The sequence below is a fragment of the Euprymna scolopes genome, chromosome 22, assembly GCF_053919585.1.
Source record: "Euprymna scolopes isolate OS-2025 chromosome 22, ASM5391958v1, whole genome shotgun sequence".
Taxonomy (NCBI): domain Eukaryota; kingdom Metazoa; phylum Mollusca; class Cephalopoda; order Sepiida; family Sepiolidae; genus Euprymna; species Euprymna scolopes.
This window is the reverse complement of record NC_136503.1, coordinates 68,798,237-68,818,236: the sequence shown is the minus strand read 5'-3', so window position 1 is coordinate 68,818,236 and position 20,000 is coordinate 68,798,237. Positions and strand designations below refer to the sequence as shown.

The 20,000-nt window shown below is 36.8% G+C and overlaps 1 protein-coding gene across 2 annotated transcripts in view; it reads right to left on the bottom strand.

Annotated features, from left to right (window-relative positions):
• The window catches only part of LOC145243459 (uncharacterized), a 542,590-nt gene that overhangs the window by 346,110 nt on the left and 176,480 nt on the right, over nucleotides 1–20,000 (bottom strand). The gene's annotated exons all lie outside the window — the stretch shown is intronic.

Genomic DNA, 20,000 nt, shown 5'->3' with positions numbered 1-20,000 from the left:
TTTTTGTACAATTTTGGCTTTGGGAAGTGTTGTTGAGCTTCTCCGGCAATCAACCACTGTGCCGAATGTCGCCAGTTGTCGTAGAGGATCCACTTCTCATCACACGTCATAATCCGCTCGAGATATGAACCGTTTTTGTTGCGCAGACGGAGCGTAGAAGATATCTCAAAACGATGATTTATTTTTTATTATCGTTCAATTCATGCGGCACCCATTTATCCAACTTTTTTGAATTCCCTATTGGTTTTAAATTAGGAACAACTGTTGAGTTGTTGACCTCGAGTTCAACAGCAACTTCTCGCGTGTTTTTGCAGGGATCGGCTTCAATTAAGTCTTTCAAATGTTCGTTATCAACGGCAGTCTTCATCTTCGAGGCTCTCGTCACCATTTCGAAATTTCTTGAGCCACCGCTGTGCTACACGTTCGTTAGTTGTTCCTGGGCCAAACGCATCATTGATATCACAAGCTGTCTCGGCAGCTATTCGGTCTACTTTGAAATTAAGCAAGAAAATTGCGCGGATTAGAATTTTGTCCAAGCTGTCGAAAAGCCTGCAATAAATAAATGCGGAGATCAAGAACGGTAACGAATAACACGATTCGATAGAGTGAAAAACACGCTTATATCAATAAATTAATTCAGAAATCGTATATAAATATATGTGAGAAAACGATATTATTTTTGCACCAACAACATATTTTATAAATGTTTTTAGTTTTTTTTCTCCTCAAACAGTGCATATTATAACTTGGAATGAAAATGACCATGATTGTGTGATGCAAAAGATTTGCGATCTGAGCAAGTTGGTAGATTCAGAGCTGATTGAAGGAGCTGTTAGAGTAGACGTCTTTCAGGAATTTAGGGACCTCAACAGTGAAAGGATGGGACTTATCTACTTGTCGAGTCAGTCTGAAGTATATGCGTCGTGGAGGGGGCAGTTCAACAGATGTTGGGGGCTGGCCGATAGTGCGGGGCATATCAGATTTGAGTGTGTGTGCGTGTGTGTGTGTGTGTGTGCAAGATATACATATTATCCAACATATTTAACACCTGGGTAACAAAGATCTGCTAGCTACGCTAAAGGGGGGAAGTGCATTTATATATATGCACACTGCCTCCGTACGTGTGCGTTTCAACGCCTCACAAATCATGGTAATTCAAATTGATTTTATTCAAGTAGATCTCCTCGCCTCATAAATAAATTTTACTTACTTGAAATTTTCTATGCTTTCTCCCTTTTGTTGGTTTTCTTGTTTACAATGATTTTACGAGATAAAAGGTAATGTTTTTGGAATGAAGTTGCGATAAGAACGACAACTAATTAAAAGATAAGAATGTCCGGATCAGCTTTACACACACACACACGCACACGTAACGTTGGATATGTGATCAATGCTTTGGCATATTCATCGCATTCAAAGGCTGTGTGGTAATTTTCTTTCTATGTAGGCAGATAATGTTTCCCCCACCCAGGTCTGTAGCAAACCACATAGAAATGTTACATATTTTGGACCCTGCGCCGGTAAGAAGCAATTAAATTAACTAGTGCGAATTTCAATAAGGCTCACATTACTACACGTCAGAAAAACTTGGCGACAAACGGGATTATACCCACGAACCAGTGGTGTGAGTTGAGGTGGAGGGCAACAGATCAAACGCACTAGACAAACCATATAGTCGAACGATAAAGGATATGACATGACGTCGCATTTTTCGAGCGAGAGTAACAAATGGTTTAAAATGTGTTGCTCACAGGAAGCGATACGACACATTCAAATGTCTCCGTTCAGTCTCAAAAGACAATGAAGTAGTATTGCGCGTATAATTATGAGACAAGGGTTGAGCAATCTCCAACCACACCCTCCCTGAATCGACACAGCTTGAGTCCAGTGGCAAAAAGCAGTGCTAGACGACTGGAAACAACACCGAGACAAGCGGAGAGCACATACAGCAACTGAAATTCTAAAACGGCCACTCATTTTAGTACTGACCAGGCTCAGCGTTGCTCAACTTCGGTGATCTAACGGGAATTGGTGTGTAAAGGTAAAATATGCCGTAAATATGTTCAAACAATATAGTAATAATCTAAGCTGAATGTTGCCGATGCTTTGTGCGCTGCTTCCTCTTTCTCCATAATTAAATTCTCTCTAATAAAACCTTGAAGAATTCAGCAAAGTCTCCTTGCGTCATACATGAATGGAAAGCTTGTTTTGGTCAAGTTTAAAAAGACGAGACAATTGACAACACTAGACGATCACGGGCACTTATGAAACATGACGATGACGCAAAGGAGCGATCATGAAGACAATAAGAGATTAACACGTAAACAGACCGCGAACGTATGTATAAAAATACTTTTCAGTTTCTTGATTGCTCATGATGAGTAAGAACATAACGCGTGCGATTACTCGTTGATAAAAATATAAGAGCGTTGACATGAAAAAATTCTGCCAAAGTGATTACCGGTCATGTTGCCTATCAAAAAAAAAAAAACAAAAAAAAAACGATAATTTCGACACTAGTATAAAAACATTTTCTACTAGAATCCCTCGATGTACAATTTGGAGATTTGGAGCCGAATTTTGACGGTAGAGCGTCGAGATATGGAGTTGAGTTTTAACAGCAGAGCGTCGAAATTTGAAGCAATGAACTTTTGGCAGCAGTGTCTCGAATTTAACACAAATTGCTTTAACCGTAAACTCATTTATTACCCAAACATAAAAACAACCACCTACGTCGTCACGGACGTCACGGACGGAGAAGGGATTACAGTAAAGAAACAATGTGAGACCGCAATCATCTGGGAAAATTTTGATCTGTACGCACAATTCGCCCCTCGAGTATAATTAACTCATACGGGCTCGTGCTCTTATAACTAGCCTTTGACAGGATTCAAAAAAGAATTCCTAACTAAGTTCAACATCGTTTGGCAAGTTCAAGATCTTGTTGCATCCTCAATTTAAATACTTCCAAACTAGCAACGCAATCACATTCTTAGCTATAGAAGTATCTGTTGCCGAAATATTTTTTTCTGCTTTAATAAATATTTCCAATTTGCCTTTTAAAATCCTTTCGTGCTCTGTTTTTTTTTTGTTTGTTTTTACGACTGTACCAACATGTAGAAATTCTCGCCAAATTCTACGCCAGCGTTTAACCGCTCCTTATGCTTCAGTGGGAATATGCTCCTTTGGCAAACACAGATGAAAAAAAATGAATTTTGCATTTTATCATAGAGTAATACCGTGGACGAAGTTAGTGAACAACTCGCGCATAGGCTTACATAAAAATCGATAATAAATTAAAGGTTGTAAACTCCCAGATATCTGTAGTCCGGAAAGTATCACAGTCCTCCTCTGCTAGCAGAAGAGAAGGGCATTTCATTGGCTTAACTAAAATTCGGTAGAATAATATCTTCTGTGTAAGATGTTGTGGGATTTCAAGTTCAGGCTATAACCAAGACGATCGTGGATAAAACGTGTCACGTGAATTTTTCGAGGTAGCATTGAATTGTGCTGTTATAGCATGTGTTTACACTTAATAATAAATAGAGCAACGACAACATCATATTCTTTTCATTGTTTCAACTCGAGTATATATCCGCTGATATCTTATATGTCTCTTATACATAGTGATGTGGTATTCAGTTGATTAACTGTGTCGGATACATACTCGAGAGTAAAAATAATGAAAAGAATATTCTGGTGTCCTAGCTCTAAATATGTATTTTGTTTGGGTGTAATTTACAAGATAACATTTGCGGGCAATATGAACTGGAACTAATACTTAGAAGACATTGCAAAGGCTGCTGCAAAGAAGGTGGGCTCCCTCTATCGAGCTAGAAGACTACTCACACCTAAGAGTATCCTGTACCTCTACAAGGCCACCATTCGCCCATGCATCGAGTATTGCATCTACTACTAGCCTCTCCCTCTTAGATAGGCCCCCGAAAAGAGTTGTCAATCTAATTGGTCCCACTTTATCAACTAAGCCCCAACCCCTGTCCCATCGCCGCAATGTTGCATCACTGTGCCTGTTTTACAGATATTTAAATAGAATGTGTTCTGATGAACTCGTTTCGCTTGTATAATAAGATCTCACCCCTTCATTGTTGATGTCCCTAAATGCCAGAAAGCTTTCTATTCTAATAGTTTCTTCCTTCGAACAGGTAGACTTTGGAATTCCTTTCATGCTACCTGCTTTTCTTGGCTGTACTGATATGCAGAAGTTTAAATGTAACATAAACAAATATCTTGTTAAGACATGGCCCCAAATAGTAGCTCCTTACATCCAAGTGGCGATATGCTTTGTAAAGGGTGAACATGAGTAAAAAAATAAATGAAAAATAAATAAATGAAAAATAAATAAATAAAAAATAATTAAAAAATAAATAAAAAATAAATAAATGAAAAATAAATAAATGAAAAATAAATAAATAATAAATAAATAAAAAATAAATAAATAAAAAATAAATAAATGAAAAATAGATAAATAAATAATAAATAAATAAAAAATAAATAAATAACAAGAACTCGACTCGGAGTGGTGGTGTATACCACAATTTGAAGCAAATGGTTTCAAATCTATGCAGATAAAGTTTTTTTTTTACATTACAAGTGACGATGTATGGAAGCACACACTTGACATATTTTTATACATATAAGAACAGACAGTTTTATGTGAGAAGTTGGTAAAAGAAAAGAAAAAAATATCCCTAAGGTATTACATGTATATTTTCTTTTACAGAAACAGCAGACTGGCTTTATGTAAGTCAGACAGAACACATAAATAACGGTTGGCTTGTCGAATAAATTCCAATAACTTATTTTTTTTTATTCCCATGCATGTAAATACACTTCCTTTGCTTGTTTTCGTCGAAACAATAAGTCTTTTCCTATATAAAAAAAATAGCTCAATATAAAAAAAAGGAAAAGAAAAGCGAGGTGTGAATATTTTCCGTGTTGGATTTTCACACCACTCGCAAAACAAAGGGGGATGTGAACGGCCGGTTTTTGTTTTCGTTTTGCAACAAAGTCATATAACCAAGACCACATATAAAAAAAATCATTATTGAAAAACGGGTCTAAATATCCCCCCGTTCAAAAGTGACAGGAAGAATTATCCTTCCCTAGTGTTCGCACGAATATTCGTATAAACTAACGTTTGAAGCAGTGCAGTTAACAACAAGCAAACGAAAGTATCTTATACCTCTATAAGGCCACCATTCGCCCATGTATGGAGTATTGTTGTCATATTTGGGCTGGTGCATCTGCCACTAGTCTCTCTCTCCTAGACAAGGTTCAAAAGAGAGTCGCCAATCTGATAGGTCCTGAACTGTCATCTAAACTTCAGCCTTTGTCCCATCGACGAAATGTTGCATCCTTCTGCCTGTTCTACAAGTACTTTAACGGTGAATGTTCTGACAAACTATAATCACTTGTGCCCCCTCGACGTAAATACCCCCGACACACCCGACAAGCAGCAAAATCCCACCCCTTCACGGTAAAGATCCCTAGGTGTAAGAGAGCCTTTTACTCCAGTAGTTTCTTCCCCAGAATAGCTAGACTTTGGAATTCCCTTCCGGGTCCCTGCTTCCCCAGCTGTACTGACATGCAGAAGTTCAAGTGCAACGTGAACCGACATCTTGCTGCCCAACTCCCTACACAGTACCCCTGATACCTATTCCCCTGATAGTAGCCCTCTACATCAAAGTGGCAATGTGCCTTGTTTGGGGTGAAAATGTAAAAAAAAAAAAAGAAAAAAATCTGCCTCTATACTCTATCTTCCATGGTAAGTGCTTGCCTGGGCGCTGATCTATGGTCCACCCCATCACAAGTTTCACACACAAAAATCCCCACTCAATTACCTACAACCATTATCAAAAATTTTTCCCCCATTTTCTAACTGTGCCTAAATCCAAACGCAGATTCCATAAACAAAGCTTCTTTACCAAGAACTACCCGCCAATGGACCTCCGCTTCGCTGACCTGCTTTCTGGCTGACTATAATATGGTAGCCTTCAAATCCAACGTAAAACAAGTTATTGTTGAGCCGTCCTCTTAAATAACCAAATACTACCCAATATCAACCATTAACGAATACTACATCACATTTATTAACCGTTATCCTCGAGCAGCCTTCTGGCCTTGATAAGTGGTAACTCCTTTGTAAAAAAAAAATAAAAAAAAAAATAAGAAGAAGTGGGAAAACTGCAAAGCTTAAAAGAACGATAGAAACTAATCCTAAACCGTTATAGAAAGCAGAAATAAAAACATTTAAATAGGTTTGCGTTCTCATTCTCCTTTCGAAATGGATTCGTTCAACGTGTTTTTTACTCGTTAAATTTGTATTAGAATCCCTCTCTGTCTCATATATATATAAATATAGTAATAAATGCTTGCTCTTTTAAGAACTCAGTTCTTATTGTCAAGCACTTTTTTTAAATTCAATTTTCACCCCAAACAAGGCACAGTGCCACTTTAAAGTAGGGGGCTACTGTCGGGGACATGCGTATCAAGATGTCTGTCACATTATACTTAAACTTCTGCATGTCAGTACAGTTAAGAAAGCAGAATCCCGGGAAGGGAGTTCCAAAGTCTAGCAGTTCTGGGGAAGAAACTATTAGAGTAGAAGGCATTCTTACACCTAGGAATCTCTACTTTGAAAGGGTGGGATTTTGCTGCTTGTCAAGTTTGTCGGGAGGTATATACATCAAGGGGGTACGAGTGTTTGTAGTTCGTCAGAGCATTCACCATTAAAGTACTTGCAGAATAGGCAGAGGGATACAACATTTCGTCGATGGGACAGAGGCTGAAGCCCAGATGACAGTTCAGAACCTATCGGGTTGGCGACTCTCTTTTGAACCCTGCCCGGAAGTGAGAGACAAGTAGCAGATGCACCAGCCCAAATGTGACAACAATACTCCATGGATGAGCGAATGGTGGCCTTATAGAGGTACAGGATACTTTCAGGCGTAAGTAGCTTTGTTTTAATGAAATAAGCCGGTCACGTGTGCAGATCGTGATATTAAACTCACATGCCCACTCTCGGCTTTCTTGAATGACATTTATGATTTATATAAATGTTAATTTCAACTATATTCTCGCTGCGCTTAACTTTGCCCGAGCGGTTTGTTCCTTGCTAATAGAGTTAGAGATACCTTCGTGGCCGGGTTCGAATCTCCTGACCGGCGGTAATCGTGACCCTGCACTGATGGTTCCAGAGAGGATGAAACACTAGTGTTTGTATTAAAACATAATTATATACAGATTGTTTTATTGTATCACAACTCTTCGGTGCAGCTAGAGAAACAGGTGCCTAAAATCGGGATTGAAACCCTACCGTCGAACCGACAGTCGGCGCTTCTATGCCATAGCCCAACACCTGCTAAATGTAAGCGAATTCTGAATGTAAACTCAATGTTTGCCGTATGCAATTGCCAGAGAGATCGATTTCATTTTATCCAATGATCAATGCCAGTTGACGCTTTCCTTACGAGGGCTCTATCAAGGAGGGCAGAATAATCTCTAGACAAACTGCTTCGCTGTAGCACATCAGTCTAATGCGACTAGACAAGCGGCAACCTCCATTGATCACACTAACGTTTAGGTTAAATGCCTTATTTTAAGTTAATTCAAGTTTGCATAATACCAACAACACTCTGCTGTATATACTGCTATGTAGATGTGAGCTCACTAGTAAGATGACTAATTTGCATATTGTTCTGCAAAAAGTTACTATTGGACGATCGTTTTCATTTTTATATAACTAATAGTTAGTGTCGATCACAGTGCAGTATCCATTCTGATGCTACGCTTCACTTTTTCTGTCCTCGGTTAGTGGAGGAGAAATCCTCCTAGACACGGGCAATTTTTATGTCTTGTGCATATATACAAACACACAACAAACATATATACGCTCGTTATACGGCTACAATGGTTATGTACACCCCAGTGGGGAGGCAGGTTCGAACCTGTAACATGAAGGAAAAGAATGGGATAAAGAAAAAAAAAGCAAACCGCTTAACTCCCGCAGCCACCATGACAAACGACTTCACTGCCGTTCAAATTAAGGTGAATCCGTGCAAGCGCGTATGATAACTTTGCAAAAATATCGAGGAAAAACCGACCTCTCCTTGTACAAAACTGCCAAGTTGAGGGTGAAGGAATGAATGTTTTTGCCAAATTTTTCGATATTTGTCGTCCGAAGGATCGTGGTTAAAAACGATACCGATCTCGTGAGGATCCGTTGCGTGTTGAAAGTTTTTTGCGAAACATACAAACACACACACACACATTTTGCCTTTTATATATTAGATAACATCCGTTTGAATCCCCTCCACCTACGTAACAATTACTAAACGCTCCAAACTATACGTGAGAACAGACTGGCTAACGTTTGATTCGTCGATCAGCTACGAGCAGAAAAAATCGCTTGACAGGGACAACAAAAAGCGAAGAGTAGATACACATGCGCCCAGGAAAGAGCATATGCTTGAGGTACTGTAGTTAGCCACTTACTCATTAGACATAGAACGAATTGACAGTTGGCGTCGATTGAAAGAGTTCAACTCGTTTGCTTAAGCCTAACCCTACGGTATTACGGTATTAATGACTTATGGAAAGTAGGAAACAGGCATTGAGTTCACTTTCGGCAGCTTCGTAACACTCCCTTCCTCCCTATTTGTTCCTTAAATTCCATGAACAATGTTTCTGACAAAAGTGGGGCTGAGGGTTACTTTTTTTTGTGTGTAGGCTTTTATTTTGAGTGGATGCTATGTAGAGTTTCAGTTTTATCATAGTTGTCTATCAGGATCCAACACTTAATCTATCTCTTTCATAACTTCTACCAAGGAAATTATGTTTTCGGCCGTGTTTGTTGGTTACTTTTTAATACAGTCTAGTGCCCAGATCGCGTTACCAATCATCACTCAACTTAGTTACAATATCAGTCACGAATTTGCTTAGAACGGATTTAATTTTAGAGCGTGCACATCGATAATCAAATTGATATGGTAATGCTGAAAGTCACACCTTCGGACATCTTTTTGAGAAACTCGACACTTATTCGCCCATCTTGTAGCCATCGAAGTCCTATAAAGTGGACTGGAAATTTTGAAAAAAAAATCTGAACTTCCGACTTTTCAATATTTCAAGCATGGGTCTGATGCTTTTTTGGCAACAGTAACCTCCATACAAAATATCAATCTGATCAGATAAATAATTGCGTTATCTACGTTTCTATGTCAAAAGTTCGGTAATATTTCACCCCATATGGAGAAATAAGACAAAGTTTTGGCCATTCTTTCGTTGTTAAGTAAAAATTTCACGATTGATTAAGTTTTAGTGAACTCTCATCTTAGACTGATTTTCAACTCGTGGTGACTCGTTTAGAAAAACATATCGATTTGTGAGCCGGACCGGTTGGACAGCTCAATTTATTCTCTATATAATGGAATGGAGTGAGCATGCAGAAACGATGACGTGTCTCCTCATGTGGCCAGGTCGCTAATTTGTCAGTTTCTCAGGTTCTCTGCGTATGAAAAGCGTATTCTAGTAAGAGAAAAAGGCAATAGCGTATATTTATATTTTCGAGAGAGTTTTAATGGTGAAACGGGGAGACAATCCAAGTTTTAATGATCTTTTGAACCAAACATTTCTGATATTTACAAAACAAGTTCGGTTAAGTGACGGAATAACTCAAAAGAAAGCATTATTTACTGAAACATGAATTTAAACTATCAGGACCTGTGGAAATTCCACAAGGGACTCATTCATATGTAATATATTAATGTTGCCATTCTGTAGATGTTCAGTGTAAATGGAGACGATCTGATATTATTGTAGCTTTTTTTGTTAAAACTACGAAAGTATTTATCTAAGCTAGCAAGGACGCCCGGTGTAGCCCGCTTATAAAGTACGCTTAAATATGATATTTTAATTCTTGCAGATTTCGTATATATTATTATAGAGTTAATGTTCTAGCGATTTTTATATATTATAAAGTTGCGATTTAAAAAAAAAAAATATGTATCCATATGATTTGGGTGCATTAGCTTGAATCGAAACCGAAACCAAAACTTATGAAAATATAAAACTTCAGCCGCCATCGAAGCCGAAACAAAAAACTTATGAAGAATTCTTGATAAAATTATTTATTAAAATAAAATATATGACTTAAGTGGGATCAGCTATAATCGAAACCGAAACCAAAACTTATGAAGAATTAATTCTTGGTAAAATTATTTATGATAAGAAATGGAAGTACACAACAATTAAACGACAGGTGAAGTGTCTTGATTCCCTACTATGTTTGAATTTTAAAACACTTTTGTGCCCTACAATAGATTTTTCGTGCAAAGTCTGGAAGCGACAGCTAGTTTCTAATATATTCAATTACTTAATGTAATAGATAGGAACTCTGAAGCAAACGAAACAGAGATACTAGGTTTACCCAACCTGAGTCTATTTACTTGATTTCCCACCGGGGAAATTTAGATACAAGGTCGGTTTTCATGTTAGGAAAATCCAGTTCACCAGAAAGGTGTATTCTGGATGAGGTCAGACATAAATTGCCCCGTTTGGTCAGATTTCTCCTTCATTAACTTAGAACAACAAAGTATTTTAGACGTACTACACTTTTCTCCTAAGCAACATATCAAGGGAAGCTTGATCTAGCATACGTTTCACTTATTTTTCCCTTTTCAGATAAAAACTGGTAAGATGACACGCGATTAAAATGTAACATGTCTCTAGTTAAATTTATATATCTCTATCCTTTTTCTAATGGTCTCACTATATTTTTCTCACGCTCAGTTAATTCTTCTCTACCCGAACACACATATAACTCTTCCTTATATAATGGAATTATTAGGGAATAAATCGGCATTTCCTTTTCAAATAACTACATAAACTGGCTGAAAAAAAAAAAGATATTCCGAAACAATCTGTGGTCCTGGATATGACCTAAAACTATATCCGATGATGAGGCCCCAGCGTGCGGGCTGTGGGGAGTGCGGAGCCAGCCTTTAATTGCCATTGCTCCCAGGTCCACTCCCACCCTGAGTGGTAGTACCTGTTAGGGTCCCAACTATGGGTTAAATAGAAACCGAGTTAAAAAAAAAAAAAAAAGCCCAAATATATTCTATTAAAATTTTTTTTTCTTAAATCACTGGATTCGGTATTAAATAACCTGGAAAGAGTGGATGTACCGTAAATCAACCCACCATATAACTGAAACAATCTGGTCCAGTTGACACCCATAAAAAAAAACCCCTGGATTATTTCTTTGAAATTATTCATCAAGCGCAACACAGGTCAAGAATATATGTAACGTTACACACGTTTACACACGTGTTAACATGTAGACACTCGGCACCCAACACGTTGTAGACTCCTTCGCAAAAGAGAATAAAACAAAGAATAACTCGCCTTACTGTTTTTTTTTTTGTTTTTTTTTGCTGAACCAATAACATTTATTTACAGGTACTTTCCCGAATAAAACGTGATCCTTAATCTGCGCACACATTCTTCTTTTTATATCGTTTTCTTTTCTCCCTCCCCGTACGTTACTTCACATATGGTTCGACATTGCCATACGGCCGCTATACGCACGTCCTCGCTCTATTACATAGACCAACCTTGTGGATGTCCGTATTGTAGTTTTCTTTTTCTTAACTTTGTGTTAGATCGCCTTACACATACACACAAAAAACTGGCTTTTATATAATAGATATCATACTAGTTAATATACTGGTATTTTCCTTACTACGGATTTCACTTGATAGATTATTCCATAGTCAATGCTTTTTAAGATTTTTTATGAATACCAATTTCTTAATTGCAAACCTCCAAAAGTACCATTCTGTTGTGAATGAATACAGTGAAACAGTTTTTTTGTTGTTGTTAAACGAGTTATAAAAATGTAACTCACTTGTCATCTGCCTAAGCACTCTTTATAACAAGGCTCGGACGCACATATGGCAGCAGCAGTAGTAGCTTTATGCAAATGACCGAGCCGTGTGTAAGATGACGTCACAGCTAGATATAAATAGAAATACAGAGAGAGATGTGTTCCACACATGGCCCGAGAGCAACAGGAAAATACGCGTACAAAACATTGCAGGGCAGGAACGGAGTTCCACATGTATGACACAGCAGGGTTTTATGAAGAACATTGGAGTGCGAGAAGATTTTTGAATAAGAGAGAGGGCGTTGTTCTGGTAAGTACCTGTAAATAAATGTCTGTTGTTTGACTTAAAACAGAAAAATTGAGTTTTTCCTTGTCGACTGTTTCCTTGCGACGAACTTTACATGAAAACGTGTATAACGTTACATGCTTACACGGCGGGGTCTTACGATGTTTACACGAAATTAATTTTCTTTTGCTATTGAATCGCAGCTCATCAAGTGCCAGAAGCCACTCGAGAATTTAGGTTAATGAGTCTGAAATGTTTGTTTGCTTAAAGAGGAGGAAACTATGGGAGACACTGATATTTATTAATCGTATCGACGGGTTATTTAGAGGGAAGTTTTCAACAAGTACCTGTTATCGTTGGATTTGGAGGCTACCAAGTAAAAATCAGCAGGAAAGCAGTCTCACGTTGATGTGTTCCGCATGCTTGCAATGAAGTTCTGTCCATGAAGATTTCGCCTGACTCTGGCTACACAGAGGGGGAAAGTAAAGTTGTTTTTCAATATGGTAGAAAACGAGTTATCGCTGTGAATGGCTTACAAGAAACCACATATTAGAGCTTATATTGGAATTTATTTATATTACTCCTCCTGCTTATGGCGCTTGTCCCTCTTTAGGATCTGTGGATTGGCTAGCAGTGATCTCCTACCAGCACCTCTTAGGGGTCACGTGTATTAACCTATAAAAACATTGGGGGATATCGCATCAGCCTTTTTTTCGATCCCAACTGGAGATTTGGCACTTCGGTGAGAAGCCCAATACGGCAGTCACTGAAAGACACCGCACTTCTACTTCACGTTACTCATTGAACATTGTCTTCTTCCCGGACATCCCAAGACGGCAGTGAGAATTTAGCGAGTATTCACTCCCGTTTATACGACGAAGCAGAACTGTTAACCGTCCACACGAAAAGAGCCAGAATTGAGGGATGAGTGTATCGGTTATCCGAACTCAGATAAGTTCTAGCGAACCACGTTTTTGCAAACCTTAGTCATCATCATTATTCTGTACAATAGTCCGTTTTCCTCTAACATTACATCCTATTTTTGCTCACCCAGTAAAATTGCTTTAATATCAATTGTTTGGTTGTGTTCCTTTCTCGCAAACTGTCACCACATTTCTGATAAGGACTTATCTACCGAATTCTTGTTGCATTCTCACGTGTGAGAATTGAAATTTATTTCATAGAAAAATTAATCCCAACACTTAGTCGAGTACATTCCATGTTAATAACGATAATGCATGACTAAATGATTACGCTAAATACCCAGTTTAACTGTATTCAACGTTCATTTGGTAATACCTTATGTTGTATTCGCCCTGTATAGGTGTCCGGCGTCTACTTAGAGAGGAAGTGTACAGGGAATATAAAATTAACATGCAGCCGTATACACATCCTAATCAGGGGAGACAGCATAAAGCGAATCGTATCCCCTAATGGTTACTCACTTGAAAATGACCATGTTTCATGTTGCGTTATTTCAGTGATTCAACGAGAACCGATGTGTTGACGTAATTATGTCCTATTACGAGAAATTAACTCATATGATCCAATTAAGGCTAACGTGTCAGAAATAGACTGCAAATAATGTCAAACACTTACTAGGATTCCTTTGAGAGACATTGGTTTAAGATTGTCAAAATAATAGGCCCATTCGAGCGGTGTAGTCTCTGATTTGTTTCCATAATTGTTGAGAATATAATGAATAACATTCCAATAAAATACGCATCAAGTGCGCTTGAAAGCCAAATTATAACGTAATATTAGGAAAATAAACAAATATTTTACTTTTTTGAAATTTATAACAAATATATTTCAGAGATATACTCCATCTTCAGTGTGTTGTTTGGTTTCTTTTTTTTTCTTCTTCCTTGTCATGTTGTAAAGTTGGAGAAAGAAAAGTCTGTTTGTAAAGAGCCGCGCGTTGTATCTCAGCAGTTGTATTTTGAAATGGTTGAACCGTGCGTAGGCAACGCGAGAATAACGTCAAGCGTGTGAGTTCCATATAGAAACGTTGATTTAATTTGAATAAAATACGCATCAAGTATGCTTGAAAGTCAAATCAGAACGCAATATTAGGAAAAGAAACAAATATTTGACTTGTTTGAAATTTATCACAAACTAGCGGGGGTACCCGGCGTTGCCCGAGTTTTGTTTCCGGGACGGGGGGGAGTTTTAAAAAATGTTATGGTAGGTAAGTAGGAAGGATCAAACCCGGAGTCATGAGTAAAAGTAGGAAAATAAAGTGTGAAAAAAAAACAAAACATCTGCAACGTTAACAGTTCGGCCACCAAGAAAAGTCCATTCCAGTTGTTTAGGAACAAAAAAAAAAAAAACGACTACGGTAGGTCGGCGCGAACGTGAAAATATAATGTGAAGTGTCCAGCACGCTAACCACTACGCCACAGAGCACTGCAGCTTAGTTTAGTGATTTTAAATAACTTCACATGAAAGAACTACGAAGCCAAACCGGTGTTCTCTTCTCAACTGTTCCTTGTGAACGATCCCCAAACGGTGTTAAGTGGTGGCAGGGGGAGGAGGAATTTTTGAGAGAGAAAATATTTTACCACTTCCATTGATCTTAACCGATTTTGGCCGTGACTTCTCAGCAGAAAAATTATAGAAATCTAAGATTATCGAGGAATTTGAGAAATAATAAGCCTATAACACAACTGAGATATTGTTCTGCCGTTTGTGCATATTATATTTGCATGAAATATCTTGATTTTTAATCCTATGAATGTCAAAATCAGACGGGAAAAAATGAGTTCATTTTATTTATATAGAGAAGATAATGTCAGAGATATACTGAAATATATTTGTTATAAATTTCAAACAAGTAAAATATTTGTTTCTTTTCATAATATTACGTTGTGATTATGCTTTCAAGCGCACTTGATGCGTATTTTATTTTATTCAAATTAAAACAACGTTTCTAGATGATCTCACATCTTTGACAATATAACATTTCAATTTAACAAAGTTCAATAATTTTAAGTTCATATTTTTCTAATAGGAAGAAAAAAGTATATTTAAGTGGGAGATCCCTCCAACAAAAACGCGGTGTATAACATCGAATTCGTTTCGGCGACAACCAAAGCTGCAATACAAAAATGGCGGTTACATATCCCGCCTAATCAACCCTTCAAACATTGAAGAGTGGGGCAAAGGGAAAGTAGAAGTGTTAGTCACATCCATTGTACAATTTCTGACGCTATCTCTTACAGGAAAACGCATGGTTGCAGAATCCTCATTAGGCAAACATGTGAAAGGGAGATAATATTGATATACAAATGAACTGGAATTTTAATAAACTTAATTCCTTAGCATTGCTTCTCCGAACGCGAAATTCAGAGAGATAGATCCAGAATAATCACTATGCTGGTACTATATTTGATTCATCTAATTTTTCGGAGGTTAGATACAAGGTAAGATGTCGGTCTGGTGAAAATGTTTCTCTGGAGAAAATTAGAGTCGAACTTGGCACACCCAGGTTAGCGGTCCGTGCCGTTAATAACCTAGCCACTGTCTTATACATTCCTATTATTTGGATTATTCGGTTTACCTTTCTGAACATGGATTTTTTTTTTTGGAAGGTCAAGTTTTAAGCTCCCTAAATTGATACTAGAATTATCCACTTGGACAAATAACGTAATGGATAAAATCTTTCAGTAAAAATCATTTCTAAACATTATTTTGGAGGTTGAAAGTTCAATCCTCACTGCAAACGATACTACTTAATAAAACGATACTACTTAAAAAAATACATATACTTAAAACTTCTACGCCTGAAGAGTGACAGAACAAGAGCAATTAATAAAGCCAAGAATAATTGTTTAAATTACGCCAGGATTAGAACGATAATAAAGTATTGATTATATCGTAATTTCTGTATTCTACAAAGTCATATATATATATATATATATATATATATATATATATATATATATATATGAGAGAGAGAGAGAGAGAGAGAAAGAGAAATATATATATAATTTAGTTCTGATCTGTTAAAGTTCCCTAATGAGTTTTCTTGTTTCCGGAAACAACTGCCCGATATACCTGCCATTATCGCGTTTTGTCTCCTCGCCGTGTACATTATGATCCATCATCCGTTCGAATCCATCATCAAAGGTTATTATCAGTAAATGTGCTTAGGGTTAGGATTACTAACATAGTACTGATTAACATCGTTATTAACAGATGATTTCTTACACTTGACGAAACGTTGTTTTTAAAACAATACCGAAGATGAGAATAGTTGTCCGAGCAATACAACAGGTCAATACACATCTAAATGAATTCTGAAATATTTACCCATTTATTTTCGTTGTTAACGGAGAAAATGTATACGAGACATTGCCTAGTTATCGAGAGACGTCACAGTCAGAAGCGTTTCACCAGCAACGCTTGAAAATGACACACGATAACCACTTTGCTTCACAACATGTGTATCATATCATAGTGTTGCAACAGTTGCATGGCAGGTCTTTTTTTTTTTTACAAGTACGCCCATCATCTTTCGTAATATTAAGTTCCGGTTGAATTTTGTACGAGAGCAGTATCCTCTTCATTTAGGATTGAACTCAGCACCTTTGGGTTACTGTAAACTTTGATACAACGTCTAGGACCACTCGGCCATATGTCACAAGTTTACAGTAACCCAAAGGTGCTGAGTTCAATCCTGAACGAAGGCAGTAAAAAGTAACATTCAAAACAAAGAATCAGAAACTATGTCACAGAGCCTAGCTGGAGTTCGAACACGGTACCCTCGTAATAATAATAAAGGGTTGGGTTCGAGACTCCTAACAAACGGTTCCCCAGTTCGATACAAAACACCCGATGAAGGCCGGAGGGCAAAACGGCCGAAACGTTGTGACGATAACAACCAAGATGAGGAAGTCAGTCCGACAATCTCAATCAATGAAGGAACTGTATACACAATTATTCGCAAGGAACTGAAGACGCGGAAAGATTTGTACGAATGAACCAGTTCACAACTCCATTATTGTCCCAGAATAATTGAGCAAGATGGGCATCAAGACAGTTTCCCACCTTCCCTATTGTTCCGACCTTGTTCCCGGTCACTTTTGGTTATTTCCCAAGCCCAAGGAAAATTTAGAGGCTGTCGTTATGAGGCGGTTGGCAAGATGAAAGAGGTTGTGACAAGTGTCATTGACACGCTCACACAAGAGGGCTTCCATGGGACCTTTCAGAAGTTGTTCGAATGGCATAAGTGGAGTGCAGTGCATTGCAGCCAGAGGAGATTATTTCAACGTGGACTAGAGTTTCATATGTGTACTATTAATAAAAGTTTCATATGTGTACTATTAATAAAAGTTTCATATGTGTACTATTAATAAAAGTTTCATATGTGTACTATTAATAAAAGTTTCATATGTGTACTATCAATAAAAGTTTCATATGTGTACTATTAATAAAATTTTCATATGTGTACTATCAATAAAATTTTCATATGTGTACTATCAATAAAAGTTTCATATGTGTACTATCAATAAAAGTTTCATATGTGTACTATTAATAAAAGTTTCATATGTGTACTATCAATAAAAGTTTCATGTGTGTACTATCAATAAAAGTTTCATGTGTGTACTATCAATAAAAGTTTCATGTGTGTACTATCAATAAAAGTTTCATATGTGTACTATCAATAAAAGTTTCATGTGTGTACTATCAATAAAAGTTTCATGTGTGTACTATCAATAAAAGTTTCATGTGTGTACTATCAATAAAAGTTTCATATGTGTACTATTAATAACATTTTCATATGTGTACTATTAATAAAATTTTCATATGTGTACTATTGATAAAAGTTTCATATGTGTACTATTAATAAAAGTTTCATATGTGTACTATTAATAAAAGTTTCATATGTGTACTATCAATAAAAGTTTCATATGTGTACTATTAATAAAAGTTTCATGTGTGTACTATCAATAAAAGTTTCATATGTGTACTATCAATAAAATTTTCATATGTGTACTATCAATAAAAGTTTCATATGTGTACTATTAATAAAAGTTTCATATGTGTACTATTAATAAAAGATTCATATGTGTACTATTAATAAAATTTTCATATGTGTACTATTGATAAAAGTTTCATATGTGTACTATTAATAAAAGTTTCATATGTGTACTATTAATAAAAGTTTCATATGTGTACTATCAATAAAAGTTTCATATGTGTACTATTAATAAAAGTTTCATATGTGTACTATTAATAAAAGTTTCATATGTGTACTATTAATAAAAGATTCATATGTGTACTATTAATAAAAGATTCATATGTGTACTATTAATAAAAGTTTCATATGTGTACTATTAATAAAAGTTTCATATGTGTACTATTAATAAAAGTTTCATATGTGTACTATCAATAAAAGTTTCATATGTGTACTATCAATAAAAGTTTCATATGTGTACTATTAATAAAAGTGCATATACGAAAAAAGTGTGGAAGCTTATTGAAGGCAGCTCGTATCCAAATCAAATCCAACTAGTCGAGCGAGTGACTGGCCCAAACCACCTTTTAAGTAATCCACTACAGAAACCAGACGCTTTCGCCCCGAGACTATTCCACATCGCACCCACAAAACAGCATAAACGGTACCAGTCTTCTGCTGTCGAATCCAATGAATCAAACACATAAAGGAAATGTTTACGACCAAGTTCTAGCTTTCTTCAAACACTTGTCAGCAGAATAACGCAGGAGTGACGAGAAAATGACGCTGTCACGGAGGTATGTCTGGGTGGTGGTGGTGGAATAAATGTTATTAGCGGTGTCGGTGGCCGAATGCACTGACGATAGGGATGACTGTGCTTTGCGGTGGGTGGTTGAGGGGAAGGAGAATGAGGGAGAATGAGGGATGATTTCTGCCCGACACATTTGCGTGTATCTTGCCAGGCAATTGACATGTCTATTCACACAGGACAGACTTCATTAAAAACTGGTGATTGGTTTTAATTTGAGTCTAGGAACGTGAATGTTTAGAGAGGAAGATAAAGATAGAACTCAAGAAACATAGGAGGGAAAAGAGACAGTTTAAAGAAATAGAGAGAGAGTAATGTTCAAGAGAGCGAGAAAGACAGGATGTTCGAGCTAGGTGGGGTGTAGGTAAAAAAAAAAAAAGAGATAGCGAAAGAAAAAGGGAGAAGCTAGGTTGGATTTCGAAGTGTGTGCGTGTTATTATTTAAATTAGCCCGTTACGCGCTTATTATCTAATTATATTAATCTAGACACACTGAAGAAGTGTCCAACAATCTATTAGCGAAATTCGAAGCTTTTTATAAGTGAACAAATAGAGCATACTAGCAATCGACAATCTATATATTAATACGATAGCGTGTGTGTTATTTTCTGTGCCAGGCTTACATCCTGGTCGTTTAATTGTTATGTACTTCCATTTCTTGTCATAAATAATTTTACCCCGGATCCTTCATAAGTTTTGGTTGCGATTTCGCTTATAGCTGATGGCATTTAAGTCATCTATTTTTTTTTTCATATAAATAATTTTATCAAGAATTCTTCATAAGTTTTGGTTTCGGTTTCGATTATAACTGATGGCACTCCATTAATCTATTTTTTTTATAAATGATATCATCAAGAATTCTTCATAAGTTTTGGTTTCGGTTTCAATTATGGCTGAAGTAACTCAAGTTATATATATATATATTCATATATTTTTTCATAAGATTTTAATTCGATTTCGATTCAAGCTAACGCACCCAAACCATATGGATATATATATTCCAAGAATATCTGCCTTAATACAAAACTACTAGTTTATTT